This window comes from Somniosus microcephalus, unplaced genomic scaffold (assembly GCF_052327205.1).
Source record: "Somniosus microcephalus isolate GS21.2 unplaced genomic scaffold, FLI_Smic_1.0 unresolved_chr8, whole genome shotgun sequence".
NCBI lineage: Eukaryota > Metazoa > Chordata > Chondrichthyes > Squaliformes > Somniosidae > Somniosus > Somniosus microcephalus.
The window spans coordinates 31129187-31148518 of record NW_028225186.1 but is presented as its reverse complement, the minus strand read 5'-3'; the positions used below and the strand labels follow the sequence as shown (position 1 = coordinate 31148518).

At 44.5% G+C, this 19332-nt stretch overlaps 2 non-coding genes across 2 annotated transcripts; one reads left to right on the top strand and one right to left on the bottom strand.

Annotated features, from left to right (window-relative positions):
- Window positions 1–9032: 9032 nt before the first annotated feature.
- Window positions 9033–9116, top strand: trnap-ugg (transfer RNA proline (anticodon UGG)). Its single transcript has one exon. It is a non-coding gene; the product is annotated as a tRNA-Pro (tRNA).
- Window positions 9117–17993: 8877 nt separating this feature from the next.
- Window positions 17994–18075, bottom strand: trnas-uga (transfer RNA serine (anticodon UGA)). The gene has a single exon. It is a non-coding gene; the product is annotated as a tRNA-Ser (tRNA).
- Window positions 18076–19332: the final 1257 nt, after the last annotated feature.

The following is a 19332-nucleotide window of genomic DNA, read 5'->3' as shown; positions in this document are numbered from 1 at the left end:
GAAGGCTGTTTCTGGTTCAGCAAATGTGGAATGTTCCTTCCAAATGTGTTCTGATTGACAGCTGCAAACGACTTATTTGTCTCAGGTCACATTAAGTGAATCATTCTTTGATCATTCCGTGTCTGCTTTAAAGGGGTTTGCTGTTAGTCAGGGAACATTCTGAGTCTGTTTGACACGGGTTTACTGTCATTCTCGCATTCTCTGTCATCTTAAAATGGGTTAGCTCTCAGTCCCGGATCACCCCATGCCTGTTGACTATTGGTGTGCTGTGAGTCACGGAACACAACCATATAATAAATAGGAGCAGGAGTAGACGATACTCTCCTTGCAGCCTGCACCGCCATTCAATAAGTTCATGGCTGAACTTATACATCAATGCCACTTTCCCGCCCTATCCCCTGTCCCATGTTTCCCTTAGTGCCCTAAGATCTATCGATGTCAGTCTTGAATATACTCATTGACTGAACATCTTCAGCCCTCTGGGTTAGAGAATTCTAACGATTCAAATCCCTCTGGGTCAAAAAATTTCTCTCTATCTCAGTCCCAAATGGCCGACCCCTTATCCTGAGACTCTGCCCCCTAGTTCTTGACTCTCCAATCAGGGCAAACAGCCGCTCAGCATCGACGCTGTCAAGCCCTTTAAGAATTATACACATTTCAATGCGATCATCTCTCATTCTTCTAAATTCCAGTAAAAATAGGCCCATTCTACTCAATTTCTCCTCATCTGGCAGCCCTCCCTTCCCAGAAATCAATCTAGTGAATATTCATTCCACCCCCTCCAAGGCAACTATATCCTTCCTTCGGTAAGGTTAACAAAAAGTGTACATAGTGCTCCAGAGGTGTTCTCAGCAAAGCCCTAAATAATTGCAGCTAGGCATCCTTACTCTCGTACTGCAAAGCCCTTGTTCTAAAGGCCAAAATCCCCTTTACGTTCCTAATTGTAGCTGAATGTTACCGTCCTGTGATTCGTGTAGAAGGACATCCAAATGCCTCTGAATCTGAAAACTCACTACTTTCTCACCATTAAAAAAAATCTTCTGTAATCCCATACTTCCTAGCAAAGTGGATAATATCACATTTCCCCACATTATACTTCACCTGACAACTTCTTGCCCATTCACTTAACCAGTCTATATTCATTTGCAGCCTATTTCCTTTCTCCTCATAGCATCCTTGCCCACTTAACTTGGTACCATCAGCAAACATGAATATATTTCACTCGGCCCCTCATCGATGTCATTGATATAGATTCTAAAAGGCTGAGGGTCAAGCACAGATCTTTCAGGACTCCACCAGTTACAACCTGCCATTGCGAAAGTCACCCATTTATTCCTGCTCTCCGCTTTCTGTCCGTTAACCAATCATCAATCCACGCTACTATAATACCCCCCCAATCCAATGAGCACATGTAACAACCTGTTGAGTGGCACACTATTGAACGCCTTTTGAAAATCCAAATACATTACATCCACTGGTTCCCCCTTGTCTACCCTAAAAGTTACACCCTCAAAAAATTCTGATTGCTGTGTGAAACACGATTTTTCTTTCATAAAACAGTGTTGGCTCCGCCTAATTTTTTCTGATTTTCCAAGTGTCCTCCTACCACGTCCTTAATAATGGATTCCAGCATTTTCCCTGCAAATGATGTCAGGCTAACTGGCCTAATGTTCTCTTTTTTATCTCTCCCTCCTTTCTTGAACAGCGGGGTAACATTTGATACCTTCCAGTCCACGAGGACCCTTCTAGATTCTAGGGGATTCTGGAAGATCAAAGCCAATGCACGCACTCTCTCTGCAGCCACCTGTTTTAAAAACGAAGGATGTAGGCCATCAAGTCCTGGGCATTTGTTGGCTTCTTGTCCCTTTCATTTCTCCAGGTCTTTTACTTTACTAATATTAAATACTTTCAGTTCCTCGATCTAATTAGCCTCTTGGTTCCACATAACTTCAGCTATGTTCTTTGTGTCTTCTACTGCAATGACAGATACAATATGTTTGATCCACGTCATGCAATTTCCATATTCCACGTTATAATTTCTCTTGTCTCTGCCTCTAAGGGACCCGCCTTTAATTTCACTAATCTCTTCCTTTTTACACAATTAAAGCTCTTACAATCTGTTTTTAAATGTCTTGCTAATTTACTCTAATTCTATTTTCTCCCTCTTTATCAATCACTTGGTCAGCTTTTGCTGATTTTCAAAACATTCCGAATCCTCAGGCTTCCGACTATTTTTGTAACATTGTAAACCTCTTTTTTTAATCTAATACAATCACGAACTTCTCCAGTTAGCCATGCTTGTACCACTTTTCCAGTGTCGTTTTTATTCCTCAAGGGAATGTATATTCGTTGAGAATTCAGAATTGTTTCTTTAAATGATTGCCATTGCTTATATACCGTTATATATTTTAATCTTAATTCCACAAACTACCTTAGCCAACTCGCCCCATATAACTCCGTAACTCACTTTGTTTAAATTTAAGCCCCTAGTTTCTGACTTAATGGCATCATTCTCAAATGTAATATGAAATTCTATCATATTATGAGCAATCTTCTCCAGAGGATCCTTTATGATAAGGTTACTAATTAACTCTGTCTTATTGCACAATACAAGATCTAAATGAACCTGTTCCCCAGTTCGTTCCTCGAAATATTGTTGTAGAAAACTGTCTCGAATGAAATGAACTCGTCCGCTATACTACTTCTGTCAATTTTCTTTGTCCAGTCTACATGAACAGTAATGTCTCCTATGATTATTGCCTTACCCTTGTTACATGCTCCTCTAATTTCCTGATGTAAAATCTGTCCAACATCATGATTACTGTTACGGTGGCTTTAAACTGATCCCACAACTGCTTTCTACCATTTGTTATTCCTGAGTACCGCCCATACTGATTCTACCTACTGATTATCTGGGGTTTTCTCACTACTGGCTTTATCTCACCCTTTATTATCTGGCTACCCGCCTCCTTTTCCATTTTGCCTATCGTTTCTAAAAGTCAAGTACCCTGGAATATTTTGCTCCCAACCTTGGTTACCCTAAAACCACATCTCAGTAATGGCTACTGGATAAAAGCCAATTATTTCTATCTGTGCCATTAATTCCTCTGTTGTGGAATGACAATTTTGTGCGACATTAGATATAATTTTTTATTATTTTACCCTAATGTGGTCTTCGGCAGTACTGCCCTACTACAGCATTTAAACTTTCTGTCCCTTCCTGACAGAATCTGCTTGATTTTACCCCAATCGCTAATCTGTTCTACAGCCTGGACTTTTCCCTTTGGATTATAAACTTGCCCTTACCTGAGCCCACCTTCCCTTATTAGGGATTGTTCTTCTTAGAGCAGAGAAGATTAAGAGGTGTTCAAAATCATGACGATTTTGATAGAGTAAATGAGGAGAAACTGCTTGCAGTGGTAGAAGTGTTGGTAACCAGAGGACACAGATTTAAGGTGATTGGCCAAAGAACCAGAGGCGCCATGCGGGAATAAATTTTTAAGAAGCGAGTCGTTATGATCTGGAATGGGTGATGAAAGCAGATTCAATAGTTACTTTCAAAAGGGAATTGGATAAATACTTGACGGGAAAATGTACATGGCTATGGGGAAAGAGAAGGGGAGTATTACTAATTGGATAACTCCACCAAAGAGCCGTCACATGCAAGATGAGCCGAATGGCCTTCCTCTGCACTGTCCCACACTGTGATAGTAGGGTTGAACTTGACATGTAAATTAATCCCATCAATCCCAAATCATGTGGCTTTGCGGCACCATTTCTCCAGCGAACCATGACCAAAATGACGACCCTCTCTCACTCTCTCTCACTCTCTCTCTCTCTCTCTGTCTGACTCTCTCTGTCTTTCTCTGTCTGTCCCTCTCTGTCTCTCTCTCTGTCTATCTCTTTGTTTCTCTCTCTCTCTCTTTCTGTCTCTCTCTGTCTCTCTCTTACTCTCTATCTGTCTCTCTCTGTCTCTCTCTCTCTCTGTCTCTCTCTCTCTCTCTCTCTCTCTCTCTCACTCTCTCTCTGTCCATCTCTGTCTCTCTCTCTCTGTCTCTGTCTCTCTCTCTCGCTCTCTCTCTCTCTCACTGTCTCTCTCTCTCTCTCTGTCTGCCTCTCTCTCTCTGTCTCTCTCTCTCTTGCTCTCTCCCTCTTTCACTCTCTCTCTCTCTCTGTCTCTCGCTCTCTCCCTCTTTCACTCTCTCTCTCTCTCTCTCTCGCTCTCTCCCTCTTTTTATCTCTCCCTCTGCCTCTCTCACTCTCTGTCTCTCTCTCTGTCTGTCTGTCTCTCTCTCTCTCTCTCTCTCTGTCTCTCTCTCTCTGTCTGTCTGTCTCTCTCTCTCTGTCTCTCTCTCTCTTGCTCTCTCCCTCTTTCACTCTCTCTCGCTCTGTCTCTCGCTCTCTCCCTCTTTCACTCTCTCTCTCCCTCTTTTTATCTCTCCCTCTGTCTCTCTCACTCTCTGTCTCTCTCTCTCTGTCTGTCTGTCTGACTGTCTCTCTCTCTCTCTCTGTCTCTCTCTCTCTCTCTCGCTCTCTCCCTCTTTCACTCTCTATCTCACTCGCTCTCTCTCTCTCTCGCTCTCTCCGTCTTTCTCTCTCTCTCTCTCTCTCTCTCTCTCTCTGTCCTAAATTCCGGCAGCAAACAGCACACAGCACGGGTAAACTTGTCCATTCATAAGCAGAGAGGTTATGTAAATTTATATAGAACCATGGTTAGATGGCACTTAGAATACTGTGCACAATTCAGGTCTCCATTTTACAAAAAAATAGAGAACTGGCGAAGGTGCAAAGAAGATTGAGAGGGATGATACCAGAACTGAGAGGGGATAAATAACTGGAAAGTCTGAACAGGCTGGCGTTCTTTTTTATGGAAATGAAGGCTGAGAGGTGACCTTTTAAATTCTTTAAATTATGAAGGGGTTTGATATTTCAAATTAATGAACAGATCTGCTTCAATCAGGGTTCAAACCATCACACCTAAATCACATTGAACATTGAGAACAACGCCGCAATCAATCAGGTATCGCAGCTGAAAATACATCACTTTGAAACAGGCACAGATACAGAATGATCATAGAATCATAGAATGGTTACAGCACAGAAGGAGGCCATTCGGTCCATCAAGCCCGTGCTGGCTCTCTGCACGAGCACTTCAGCTAGTCCCACCCGCACACCTGCCCGTTCCCCATAGCTCTGCAATTTCTGCTCATTCAGGTCCTTATCCAAGTCCGTTTTGAAGGCCACGACTGAATCTGCCTCCGTCACCCTTTCCAGTTACTAACCGCTCGTTGCCTAAAAATGTGTTTCCACATGTCGCCTTTGGATCTTTTGCACATCACATTAAATCTGTGCTCTCCGGCTCTCGACCTTTCTGGCAATCAGAACAGATTCTATCTATCTGCTCAACATAACATAAGAATATAAGAAATACGAGCAGGACTAGATCAGTTGGACCTTCGAGCCTTTATCTGCTCTGACTAGACCGCTCATGGTTTTGAAATGGCCCGGGGCTGACATGATCTGTACGAAGAGTACATCCCATTTAAACAGACACAGAATGACCCGGGACTGACAGCACATCCCTTTTAAACAGACACAGAATGACCTGGGACTGACAGCACATCCCTTTTAAACAGACACAGAATGATCCGGGACTGACAGCACATCCCTTTTAAGCAGACACAGAATGATCCGGGACTGGCAGCATGTCCCTTTTAAACAGACACAGAATGACCCGGGACTGACAGCACATCACTTTTAAACAGGCACAGAATGATCCGTGACTGACAGCATGTCCCTTTTAAACAGACACAGAATGACCCGGGACTGACAGCACATCCCTTTTAAACAGACACAGAATGACCCGGGACTGATGGCACATCTCTTTTAAACAGACACAGAATGATCCGGGACTGACAGCACATCCCTTTTAAACAGAAACAGAACGATCCGGGACTGACAGCACATCCCTCTTAAACAGACACAGAATGACCCGGGACTGACAGCACATCCCTTTTAAACAGACACAGAGTGATCTGGGACTGACAGTACATCCCTTTTAAACAGACACAGAATGACCCGGGACTGACAGCACGTCCCTTTTAAACAGACACAGAATGATCCGGGACTGACGGTACATCCCTTTTAAACAGACACAGATTGATTCGGGACTGACAGTGGATCCCTTTTAAACACACACAGAATTAATCACTTTCGTACTGGGACAAGCAAGTCGTTTGCATCATTCAGTCCAAAAAAGCTGTTGGTTAGGAAATTCCTGAATTGATGAACCACAGGCAGCCTTCAGTTTTTTGTAAAGAAACAAACTTTCTAACATGCACCGTGCAAATTCACCCACCAGGGCGCACACTCGCCTTTACTTACACTGCAGACATGCTTACATGCACCGTGCCTGTTAACCCACCAGGTGGGGCACATTCGCCATAATTTTTAAAGTATACTTATATTAATAGCAATTTTTGTTAAACAAGTCTATTATTTTCCCCTAATACCCTGGTCTAGCAAAAGTCTATCGATCTCAGTTATACAATCATTAAATGATCCAGCAACAACTACCTTTTGTGGGAGGGAGTTCCACACTTCGACCTTTCTTTGTATGAAGAAATGTTTCCTAATTTCTCTCTTGAACGGCCTGGTTCCTATTTTAAGGTTAGGTCCCCTTGACCTAGACTCTACCACCCCACCCCCCCTGCCCCCCATCCCTCACCCCAGTGGAAAACGTTTCCTTCTGTGTACTCTATCAATTACCTTCAATATCCTAAATATCAGAATCTGCCCACATGGCAGACTGATAAGACAGGTAAACGCCCAAAGGATCCAAGCAAAGTGGCAAGTTGGAAGCAAAGGGTAGTGGTCGATGGGAGTTGTGTTACTGGAAGGCTGTTAAGTGGGATTCGGGAGGGTTCATTACTAGGTCCCTTGCTTTTTTGTTACATATCACTGATTTAGATTTCAATGTAGGATTAAGAATTTTGCAGATTTTATATAAACATTGTCCATGTGGTTGTTAGTGAGGAAGAAAGCTCCAGACTGCAGGACGTTATCAATGAATTGGTCAGGTGGGCAGAAAAGTGTCAAATGGAATTCAATTCGTTGAAGTGAGAGGTAATGCATTCGGAGAGGGCTAACAGGACAAAGGAATACACAATAAATGGTAGGATATTGAGGAGCGTAAAAGAACAGAGGGACATTGGAGTGCATGTCCACAGGTTCATGAAGGTCGGAGTGCTGGTAGATAAGGTGTTTAAGGAGGCAATAGCAAAAGACAGCGGATGCTGGAAACTGAAATAAAAACAAAAAGTATTGGAAATATTCAGCAGGTCATTATTTCAGATTGCCTGCTGAATATTTCCAGCATTTTCTGTTTTTATTTCAGATGAGCTGCTGAATATTTCCAGCAGTTTCTGTTTTTATTATTGGTTATAAAGCCCTAGGGAATATTTTCCTTTATTAGGCGGCAGGCGGTTAAGAAGGCAAATGGTATGTTGGCCTTCATAGCGAGAGGGTTTGAGTACAGGAACAAGGATGTATTGCTGCAGTTGTACAGGGCATTGGTGAGACCACATCTTGAGTATTATGTGCAGTTTTGCTCGCCTTATCTGAGGAAGGATGTTCTTGCTTTGGAAGGAGTTCTGCAAAGATTCACCAGGCAGATAGCAGGGATGGCAGGAATGATGTATGACGAGAGATTGGGTGGATTGGGCTTATACTCACTGGAGTTTAGAAGAATGAGAGGGGATCTCATTGAAACTGTATAAAATTCTGACAGAACTGGACAGACTAGATGCAGGAACGATGTTCCCGATGGCCGGTGTATCCAGAGCCAGGGGTCACAGACTAAGGATAAGGGGTAAGCCATTTAGGACAGAGATGAGGAGGAATTTCTTCATCCAGCGAGTGGTGAACCTGTGGAATTCTATACCACGGAAGGCAGTAGAGGCCAATTCATTAAACATATTCAAGAAGGAGTTGGATATATTTCTTAAGGCGAAAGGGATCAACGGTTATGAGGAGAAAGCAGGGACCGGGTACTGAATTTGAATGATCAGCCATGATCGCATTGAATGGCGGAGCAGGCTCGAGGGGCCGAACGGCCTACTCCTGCTCCTATCTTCAATGTTTCTATGTTTCTATTAGCCAAGGCATAGAATTCAAGAACAGGATTTTTATGCTTGAACAGTATAAAACACTAGTTAGGCCACAGCTAGAGTACTGCAGACAGTTTTGGTCACCACAGTACAGGAAAGATGTTATTGCACTAGAGAGGGTACCGAGGAGATTTACTAGGATGTTGCCAGGACTGGAAAATTTTTGCTATAAGTAAAGATTGGATAGGGTTGGGTTGTTATCTTTGGAGCAGAGGAGGTGGTGGGAAGACATAATTGAGGTGCATAAAATTCCTAGGGGCCAAGATACAGTGGATAGGAAGGACCTATTTCCCTTAGCAGAAATGTCAATGATCAGGGGCGTAGATTTAAAGTAACTGGTAAAATGATTAAAGAGGAGTTGACAAGAACCATTTTCACACAGAGAGTGGAGCGGATCTGGAAGTCACTACCGATCACATTAATAGAAAGCACTGTGGATATATACTTGAAGTGCTGTAACCTACAGGGCTACGCACCCAGAGCTGGAATGTGGGATTAGGCAAAACATCTTTTTCGTCCGGCAAAGACACGATCGGCCGAATGGCCTCCTTCTCTGGCGTAAATTTCTGTATTTCTATGATCTCTGCCCTTAATCTTCAATATTCCAGGGTACACAAGCCTAGTTTATGTGATCTCTGCTCATAGCCTAACCATTGGAACCCTGGTAACACACGCGTGAATCTGCACCGCACTCCCTCCAAGGTCAATATATCCTTTCTAAGGTGCAGTGCGCATAACTGTACACAGTGGCCTAACCAGGCCTCTGTACAGCTGTCACACAACTTCCTTCCATTTATATTGTGCGGGGCAGTTGTCTAATAGTTTGCACAGGTCATTTCACTGTTGAAATGATTAATTTGCACAGCTGTGATGGCCGAGTGGTTAAGGTGTTGGACTTGGAATTCTAATGGGGGTTTCCCCACGCAGGTTCAAACCCTGCTCGCAGCGATTCTACAGCAAATTATTTATTTTATTTAATCGGTTCACTGTGGAGATCACTGGCCCCGAAACTGATCAGAATTCCCTCCACTGCACGTTATTACACTGAATAACCCAAAGCTGTTGTTCCAATTGGAAACACTAATTTATTATCAATTAGAAATTGTGGATTTGTTTGAAGCTATTTGCAAAGATCAGTGAGAAATTTGCACATAAGACAACACGTAAAGATTCCATTTAATAAAGAACCCTGCAATGTTTGGAAGGAAAAGAGTGGAAAAGCGGTTTGGTTTTCTGAAGTTGATCAAGAATTAAAAAGTGTGTAAAATAAACACGACAGGACTCGAACCTGCAATCTTCTGATAGCATCAGAATTTACACTGAAGTCAAACACCTTATCCATTAGGCCACGCAGCCACACAAATGTGCACTAAACAAATCCTAATAATGAGTGATTAAACTCCGTCATTGTGTTCATTTCAATAACAACAGAGAATGCTGGAAACACTCAGCAGGTCAGGCAGCATCGAGTGAGGGCGAAACAGAGTTAAACTTTCAGGTCGAACCCTTCGTCAGAACTGGAAAAGGTTAGGGAAGAGGGATTTTTAAGCAGGGGTGGGTGGAGTCGAGATAAGAACAAAGGAAATGTCTGTGATAGAATGGAAGGCAGGAGAGATTGACTTACAAAAGGGATGATTGTGCAAGGCAATAGCAGAGGTAATAGGACAAGCTAACGAATAACAGATGGCTCAAGATGAGGTGTGAATGATTATGGCAGAAACATTAACAACTGTCATGTGAGGAAACATGAGAACCAATTAAGAAAATAAAATAAATACAGGGGCCAATTTATAGTCTGAAATTGTTGAACTCGGTGTTAAGTCCAGAAGGCTGTAAAGTGCCTAACAGAAAGATGAGGTGCTGTTCCTCGAGCTTACATAGAGTTTCATTGTAACAGTGTAACAGGCCAAGGAAGGAGAGATCAGAGAGGGAGTGGAGCAGACAATTATAGTGACAGTTGACCAGAAGCTCTGGGTCACACTTGCCGACTGTTCTGCAAAGCGGTCACCCAATCTCCATTTGGTGTCACAATGTAGATTCAGCGAATACAGTATACTAAATTGTAAGAAGTGCATGTAATCGCTGATTCACCTGGAAGGAATGTTTGCTGCCCTGGGCGATGGGAAGGAAGGAGGTAAAAAGGGCAGGTGTTGAATCTGCTGCACTTGCATGGGGTGGTGCGGGGCAAAGGAGAAGGGGTGTTGGGGTGATAGAGGAGTGGACCAGGCTGTCATGGAGGGAGCGGTCCCTTCGAAATGCTGAAAGGGAGGAGGGGAAGATGTGTTTGGTGGTGGGATCATGCTGGAGGTGGTGGAAATGGCGCAGGATGATTCGTTGAATGTGGAGGCGGGTGGGGTGAAAGGTGAGGACAAGGGGGGAGCCCTATTATGTTTCTGGGAGTGAGCAGAAGGGTGAGAGCAGTAGTGTGGGAAATGGAACAGACTCGGTCGAGTGTCATGTCAACCATGGTAGAGGGTGATCCTCAGTTGAGGAAAATGTAAGACATACCGGAAGCATTGTTATGGAAGGTGGCCTCATCAGAACAGATGCAACAGAGACAGATAAACTGGGAGAATGGAATAGAATGGAATGGATAAATCCCCAGGGACTGATAATCTACATCCTAGTGTACTTAAGGAAGTGGCCCTAGAAATAGTAGATGCATTGCTGGTCATCTTCCAAAATTCGATAGACTCTGGAACAGTTCCCATGGATTGGAGGGTAGCTAATGTTACCCCACTATTCAAAAAAGGTGGTAGAGAGAAAGCGGGGAATTATAGACCGGTAAGCCTGACATCGGTAGTGGGGGAAATGCTATGTGGATGTGGTGTATTTGGACATTCAGAAGGCTTTTGAGAAGGTCCCACACAAGAGATTAGCGTGTAAAGTTAAGGCACATGGGATTGGGGGCAAGGTACTGACTTGGATAGATAACTGGTTGGCAGACAGGAAGCAAAGAGTTGGAATAAACGGGTCTTTTTCCGAGTGGCAGGCAGTGACTAGTGGGGTACCACAGGGATCGGTGCTAGGACCCCAGTTATTCACAATATATATTAATGATCTAGGCGAGGGAACTAGATGTAATATCTCCAAGTTTGCAGATGACACAAAGCTGGCTGGGCATGTGTGCTGTGAGGAGGATGCCGAGAAACTCCAGTATGATTTGGACAGGTTGGGTGATTGGGAAGAAGCATGTCCGATGCAGTATAATGTGGGTAAATGCGAGGTTGTCCACTTTGGTGGCATAAACAGGAAGGCAGATTATTATCTGAACATCAATAGATTGGGAGAAGGGGAAGTGCAACTAGACCTGGGTGTCCTTGTGCACCAGTCGCTGAAGGTAAGCATGCAGGTGCAGCAGGCGGTTAAGAAGGCAAATGGTATGTTGACCATCGTAGCGAGAGGGTTCGAGTACAGGAACAAGGATGTCTTGCTGCATTTGTACAGGGCCTTGGTGAGACCACATCTTGAGCATTGTGTGCAGTTTCGGTCACCTTATCTGAGGAAGGATGCTCTTGCCATGGAGTGAGAGTAGTGAAGATTCACCAGACTGATACCTGGGATGGCAGGAATGACATATGAGGAGAGATTGGGTCGATTGATCTTATACTCGCTGGAGTTTAGAAGAATGAGAGGTGATCTCATTGATACTTATAAAATACTAACAGGACTAGACAGACTAGATGCAGTAAGGATGTTCCCAATGGCTGGGGATTCCAGAACCAGGGGTCACAGCCTAAGGACAAGGGGTAAGCCATTTAGGACAGAGATGAGGAGGAATTACTTCATCCAGAGAGCGGGGAACCTGTGGAATTCTCTACCACAGGAGTCAGTGAAGGCCAATTCATTAAATATATTCAAGAAGGATAAGATATATTTCTTAAGGCTAAAGGGATCAAGGGATATGGAGAGAAGGCAGGGACAGGGTACTGAATTTGGATGATCAGCCATGATCTCATTGAATGGTGGAGCAGGCTCGAGGGGCTGAATGGCCCACTCCTGCTCCTATCGTCTATGTCTCTATGTTTCTATGAGCCCTTACAGCAAGCGTGGTGGGAGGAAGTGTGGTCCAGGTAGCTGTGGGAGTCAGTGGGCTTATAGTGGATGTTGGTCGATAGCCTATCCCCAGAAATGGAGACAGAGAAGTCGAGGAAGGGAAGGGAAGAGTCGGAGATGGACCATGTGAAGGTGAGGGAAGGGTGGAAATTGGAGGCAAAGTGAAAGAAATTATCTGGTTCAGGGCGAGAGCAGGAAACGGCACCAATACAATCAACGATGTACCGGAAAAAGAGGTGAGGAAGGGGACCTGAGTAGGACTTGAACAAAGAATGTTCCACATATCCCACAAAAAGGCAGGCATAGCTAGGGCCCATGCAGGTACCTATAGCAACACCTTTAATTTGGAGGAAGTGAGTGGAATCAAAGGAGAAGTTGTACAATGAGAGAACAAGTGCAGCCAGGCGGACAAAGGCGGTGGTGGATGGGGACTGTTGGGGCCTCTGTTCAAGGAAGAAGTGGAGCCGCTTAAGGCCGTCCTGGTGGTGGATGGAGGTGTAGAGGGAATGGACATCCAGAGTGGAAAGGAGACGTTTGGGGCCAGGAAACTGGAAACTGTTAAAATACGGAGGGTATTGGAAGAGTCGCACATGTAGGTGGGAAGGGACTGGACAAGTCGAGAAAAAATAGAGTGAAGATAGGAAGAAATCAGTTCTGTGGAGCAAGAACAGGCTGCAACAATTGGTCAACCAGGGCAGTCCTGTTTGTGGATCTTGGGAAGGATGTAGAAGTGGGCAATGCAGTGTTGAGGATCTGAGAGATTGGCGGCCATGGGGGGAAGATCTCCAGAGGAGATGAGGTCAGTGACAGTCTTGGAAACAATTGCTTGATGTTCAGTAGTGGGGTCATGGTCCAGGGGGAGCTAAGAGGAGCTGGCAGAGAGTTGCCGTTCAGCCTCCGGATGGTAGAGGTCGGTTCTCCAAACAACAACAGCACCATCTTTTTCAGCAGGTTTAATAACAATGTTAGGGTTGGATTGGAGAGAACGGAGTGGTGCAAGTTCAGAGGGAGATAGGTTGGAGAGGGTGAGGGGAGCAGGGAACTGGAGATGGCCGATGTCATTTCAGTCTCATTCTTTGCACTCCAAACCAACAGAAAGAGTAGACAATGGTAATGCAGTAGGTGTAATTTATCTGGATTTTCAGAAGGCCTTCGATAATGTACCTCATAATAGACTGATGAACAAGGTCATAGAATCCGGAGTCAGGCGAGAAGTAGTGGAATGTATTGCTGGCTGGCTTAAGGAGAGAAGGCAGATAGTCCGACTGCCGGGTAGTTTATTCACAGTGGCAGAAGGTGGGTAGTGGTGTTCCACAAGTATCTGAGCTGGAGCCACTGCTGTTCCCAATTTATATTAACGATTTAGACTTAGTGATCAGAAACACAATTTATAAATTTGCAGATGACACCAAATTGGGGGGGATAGTCAATACTGAGGAGGACTTCAACAAGTTACAGGAGGACATTAATAAACTTGCAGAATGGGCATAGAATAGGCAAATGAATTTGAACACAGATAAGTGTGACGTATTTCATTATGTTAGGAGAATAGGGAGGTCACTTTTTTCTTGGTGGGTGCAAGTCTAGGTGGGGTAGACGAACAAAGGGATCTCGGAGTACAAATGCACAAATCACTGAAAGTTGTTACACAGGTTAACAAGGCCATATATAAAGCAAACCAAGCACTACGGTTTATTTCTAGAGGGATAGAATTGAAAAGTAGGGAAATTATGCTAAACCAGTACCAAACCTTGGTTAGACCAAGGGTACAGTGAAGATTTACAAGGAAGATACCAGAAATGTGAGGGTTTACATTTCAGGAAAGGATTAACAGGCTGGGTCCCTTTTCATTTGAAAAAAGAAGGCTGAGAAGTGAGCTAATAGAGATCTTTAAAATTATGAAAGGTTTTTACAGAGTGAATATAGAGAGAATGTTTCCACTTGTGGAGAAGAGCATAACTAGAGGCCATCAATATAGGTTAGTCAGCAAGAAATCCAATCGGGAATTCAGCAGAAACTTCTTTACCCAGAGAATGGTGAGAATGTGGAGCTCGCTACCACAGGGAGTGGTTGAAGCGAGTAGTTTAGATGCATTTAAGGGGAGGCTAGGTTAGAACATGATGGAAAAGTGAACAGAGGGTTATGCTGATAGATTTAGATGAGGAAAGACGGGAGGAGGATGGAGTGGAACATAAACGGTGGCATGGACTGGTTGGACCGAACGGTCTGTTTCTGGCGGTATGTTAATAATGAGTGATTAAACCCCGGGATTGTATTTATTTCAGTTCTATTCTTTGCACTCCAAACCAATCAGCGGCTGTGAACCGTTCACTGATTGAAATACGAGAAGTCCTGATGGATCTGGAATTGTTCATTTAATGTTGGAAACCTCCGCAGTTCATAACTCAGGATTTCCAGCTTTCCTTCAAAGTATTGCAGGTCCCGTGTGAGTTTCCATCCAAACTTTTCAACAAATAACAAAATCAAGAAACTACCCTCTCTACCAAAAATCAAATGGCCCGTACGGGGATCAAACCCGTGACCTTGGCACCACGCTCTAACCAACTAAGCTAACCAGCTGTCGGGTTTCGTTTATGTGTATAAGCTTATATTTTCGAGACTCTAGCTGACGATTTCCTGCATTAATCTTTCAGCATACAACCTGCAGTTATCAATCATACACTATCCTATCGGCAAATACTGTACATATGTCACTGTGTGCCACACATGACAACAGTCAACACAAGTGCCAGGCAATGGCCAGCTCCAACAAGCAAAAGTCTAACCAGCGCCCCTTCACATTCAACAGCATGACCATCACCGAATCCGCCACCACCATTACCAACAACAACTTGCATTTACATAACACCATTAACGTAGTAAAACGTCCCAAGGCGCTGCACAGGTGTATTTTCAGACAAAACATTTGACACCAATCCATATAAGGAGAAATTAGGGCAGATGACCAAAAGCTTGGTCAAAGAGATAGGTTATAAGGAGCATCTTAAAGGAGGAAAGAGAGATGGACAGGTTGAGGCAGGGAATTCCAAAGCTTAGGGCAACAGGAAGGTTGAGCGATTATAATCAGGGATGCTCAGGAGGGCAGAATTAGAGGAGCGCAGCTTTTTCAGGGAGTTGTGGGGCTAAAGGGCATTACAGAGATAGGGAGGGGCGAGGCCGCGGAGGGAATAGAAAAGCAAAATATTGTTAAAATGGAGAGAGACTACAGAATGCTGCGGTTAAGAGGGATCTGGGTGTCCTCGTACATGAAACACAAACAGTTAGCATGCAGTAATTAAGTAGGCAAATGGAAGGTTGGCCTTTATTGCAAGGGGCTTGGAGTATAAAAGTAGGGAAGTCTTGCTACAACTGTACAGGTGAGGCCACGCCTAGAGTACTGCATACATTTTTGTTCTCCTTATTTAAGGAGGGATATACTTGCAATGGAGACAGTTCAGAGAAGGTTCTCTAGGTTGATTCCTGGGATGAAGGGATTGTCTTAGAGGAAAGGTTGAGCAGGTTGGGCCTATACTCATTGGAGGTTAGAAGAATGAGAGGTGATCTTATTGAAACATATCAGATTCTGAGGGGCCTTGACAGGGTAGATGCTGAGAGGCTGTTTTCCCTCATGGGGGAAACTAGAATCAGGTGGCATAGTTTCAGAATAAGGATTTGTCCATTTAAGACGCAGATGAGGAGGAATTTCTTCTCTCAGAGGGTTGTGAATCTTTGGAATTATCTACCCCAGAGAGCTGTTGAGCCTGAATCATTGATTATATTCAAGGCTGAGATAGACAGATTGTTGAACTATCAGAGAGTCAAGGGTTAAGGGGGAACAGGCAGAAAAGTGGAGTTGAGGCCAAGATCAGATCAGCCATGACCTTATTGAATGGTGGAGCAGGCTCGAGGGGCCAAATGGCCAACTCCTGCTCCTATTTCTTATGTTCTTATGTTCTTATAAGGGCAGCAGGTGCATGGGAACACCATCAACTCCAGGTTCCCCTCCAAGTTACACACCATCCCGACATGAAAATATATCACCATAACTTCATCGTCACTAGGTCAAAATCCTAGAATTGCCTCCCCAACAGTACTATTGGAGTACCTTCACCACATTGACTGCAGTGGGTCAAGAGGGCTTCTCACTACCACCTTCTCAAGGGCAATTAGGGATGGGCAATTAATGCTGGCCTTGCCAGCGATGCCCAAGTCCTAGGAACAAATTACATTAAATTAAAATAGTCACGACTGGATGTGGCCGGATTGCAGAGCTTTGATCTGATCCGTTGGTTGTTGGATCGCTTCGCTCTGTCTACACATGCTGTTTCCATAGCTTAGCATGTGTGTAGTCCTGTGTTGTAGCTGCATCAGGTTGGCACCTCATTTTAGGTATGCCTGGTGCTGCTCCTGAAATGCTCTTCTACACTGCTCATTGAACCAGGGTTGGTCCCCTGTCTTGATGCTAATGGTAGGGTGAGGGATATGCCAGTTCATAAGGATACAGATTGTGGTGGAATACAATTCCAAAACTGAGGCCCCCTCTGCTCTCTCGGGTGGACATAAAAAATCCCATGGCACTATTGGAAGAAGAGCAGGGGGTGGTGAGGTTTACCCCGGTGTCCTGTAGCCAATATTTATCCGCAAATCACCATCACTAAAACAGGTTATCATCGATTATCACATTGTGGGAGCTTGCTGTGCACAAATTGGCTGCTGCTGTTTTTCCTACATTACAACAGCGAGTACAACTTCATTGCCTGTAAAGCGCTTTGAGACGTCCTCAGGTGAAAGGTGCTGTAGAAATCAGAGTCTTTCTTTTACAGCCTTCGAAGTCACAGAATCACAGAAACCCCACAGTGCAGATAGAGGCAATTTCGGCCCATCGAGCCTGCACCGACACATATCCCACCCGATCCCCGTAACCCCTACACCAACACATATCCCACCCTATCCCCGTAACCCCACGTATTTAATCCCCCTAACACTAAGGGTCAATTTATCATAGCCAATCAACCTAACCCGCACATCTTTGGACTGTGGGAGGAAACCGGAGCACTGACAACTGACAAAAACCAAAAATCAACATAAATTGAATTTAACAGCAAAAAGATTTAAAGCAGACCGGTTAGCTCAGTAGGTTAGAGCGTGGTGTTAATAACGCCAAGGTCGCGGGTTTGATCCCCGGATGGGCCATTTACTTTTTGATGGTGTGGGTAGTTTCTTAATATTACTATTTGCTGAAAAGATTGGAGCTGTAATACTTTAAAGCAAAGCGACAAAAACTTAGTTCTGCCGAGAGCTCAAGGAACTGGAAGGTTGACCCTGTGTCTATATGTCCACAGATGGCGCTGATCTATAAATTACTCCTACTGGTCGCGTGGCCTAATGGATAAGGCGTCTGACTTCGATATTAATCCTGAGGCTATCAGAAAGTTACAGTTTCGAGTCCTGCCACGGTCTTTTTACACACTTTTTAATTCGTGTTCAGTTTTATAAAACCAAATCGTGTTCCCACTCAGTAGCTGAAGGTGATTCCCTACCAAACACTGCAGGGCTCTTTATTAATTAGTATTTTTGATGCTGCTTTGCTAGTTCCCAACAAATCCACAATATCTAATTGATGCCGATAAATTATTAGTGTTCCAATTGGAACAACAGCTTTGGGTTAATCAGTGTAATAAAGTGCAGTGGAGGGAATTCTGATCAATTTCGGGGCCAGTGATCGCCACAGGGAGCCGATGAAATAAAATAAAGAATTTGCATCAAAGTCGCTGCGAGCAGGGTTCGAACCTGCTCAGGGAAACCCCATTGGATTTCAAGCCCAACGCCTTAACCACTCGGCCATCGCAACTGCACATTAACAGTTCGAAAATACTTCCTACTGTGAGTGAGTCAGGAACTAGCTCAGAGAAGACAGGTCACAAATACTCACCGATAAATCCAGCAGGGAATTCAGGATTAACATCTTTGGCCAAAGAGTGCTGAGAATGCAGTAGCTGAGGCGATTACTACAGATGCATTTAAGAGGAAGGGAGAAAGGAATAGAAGGATATGCTGAAATGATTTTTTTAATTCGTTAATGGGATGTGGGTGCGCTGGCAAGGCCAGCATTAAATGCCCATCCCTAATTGCCCCTTGAGAAGGTGGTGGTGAGCCGCCTTCTTGAACCGCTGCAGTCCGTGTGGTGAAGGTACTCCCACAGTGCTGTTAGGGAGGGAGTTCCAGGATTTTGACCCAGCGACGATGAAGGATCGGCAATATACTTCTAAGTCAGAATGGTGTGTGACTTGGAGGGGAACTTGGAGGTGGGGGTGTTCCCATGCGCCTGCTGCGCTTGTCCTTCTAGGTGGAAGAGGTTGCGTGTTTGGCAGGTGCTGCTGAAGAAGCCTTGGTGAGTTGCTGCAGTGCATCTTGTAGATGGTATGCACTGCAGCCACGGTGCGCCGGTGGTGGAGGGAGTGAATGTTTAAGGTGGTGGATGGGGTGCCAATCAAGCAGGCTGCATTGTCCTAGATGGTGTCGAACTTCTTGAGTGTTGTTGGAGCTGCACTCATCCAGGCAATTGGAGAGTATTCCATCACACTCCTTACTTGTGCCTTGTAGATGGTAGAAAGGCTTTGGGGAGTCAGGAGGTGAGACACCCGACGCAGAATGCCTAGCCTCTGACCTTCTCTTGTTGTCACAGTATTTATGTTCAATGGTAACCCCCAGGATGTTGGTGGTCAGCTCCTTTGTTCATGTTGGACCAAGGTTTTAAAGAAGTCGGGAGCCGAGTGCTCTTGGCAGAACCCAAACCGGGCATCAATGAGCAGGTTATTGGTCAGTAAGTGCCACTTTACAGCACTGTGGATGAAACCTTCCATCACTTTGCTGATGATTGAGAGTAGAGAGTAGACTGATGGGGTGGTAATTGGCTGGATTGGATTTGTCCTGCTTTTTGTGGACAGGACATACCTGGGCAGTCTTCCACATTGTTGGATAGATGCCAGTGTTGTAGCAGTACGAGAACAGCTTGGCTGGAGCACAAGTCTTCAGAATGACAGCCGGGGTGTTGTCAGGGCCCAGAGACATTGCTGTATCCAGTGTGCTCAGCCTTTTCTTGATATCA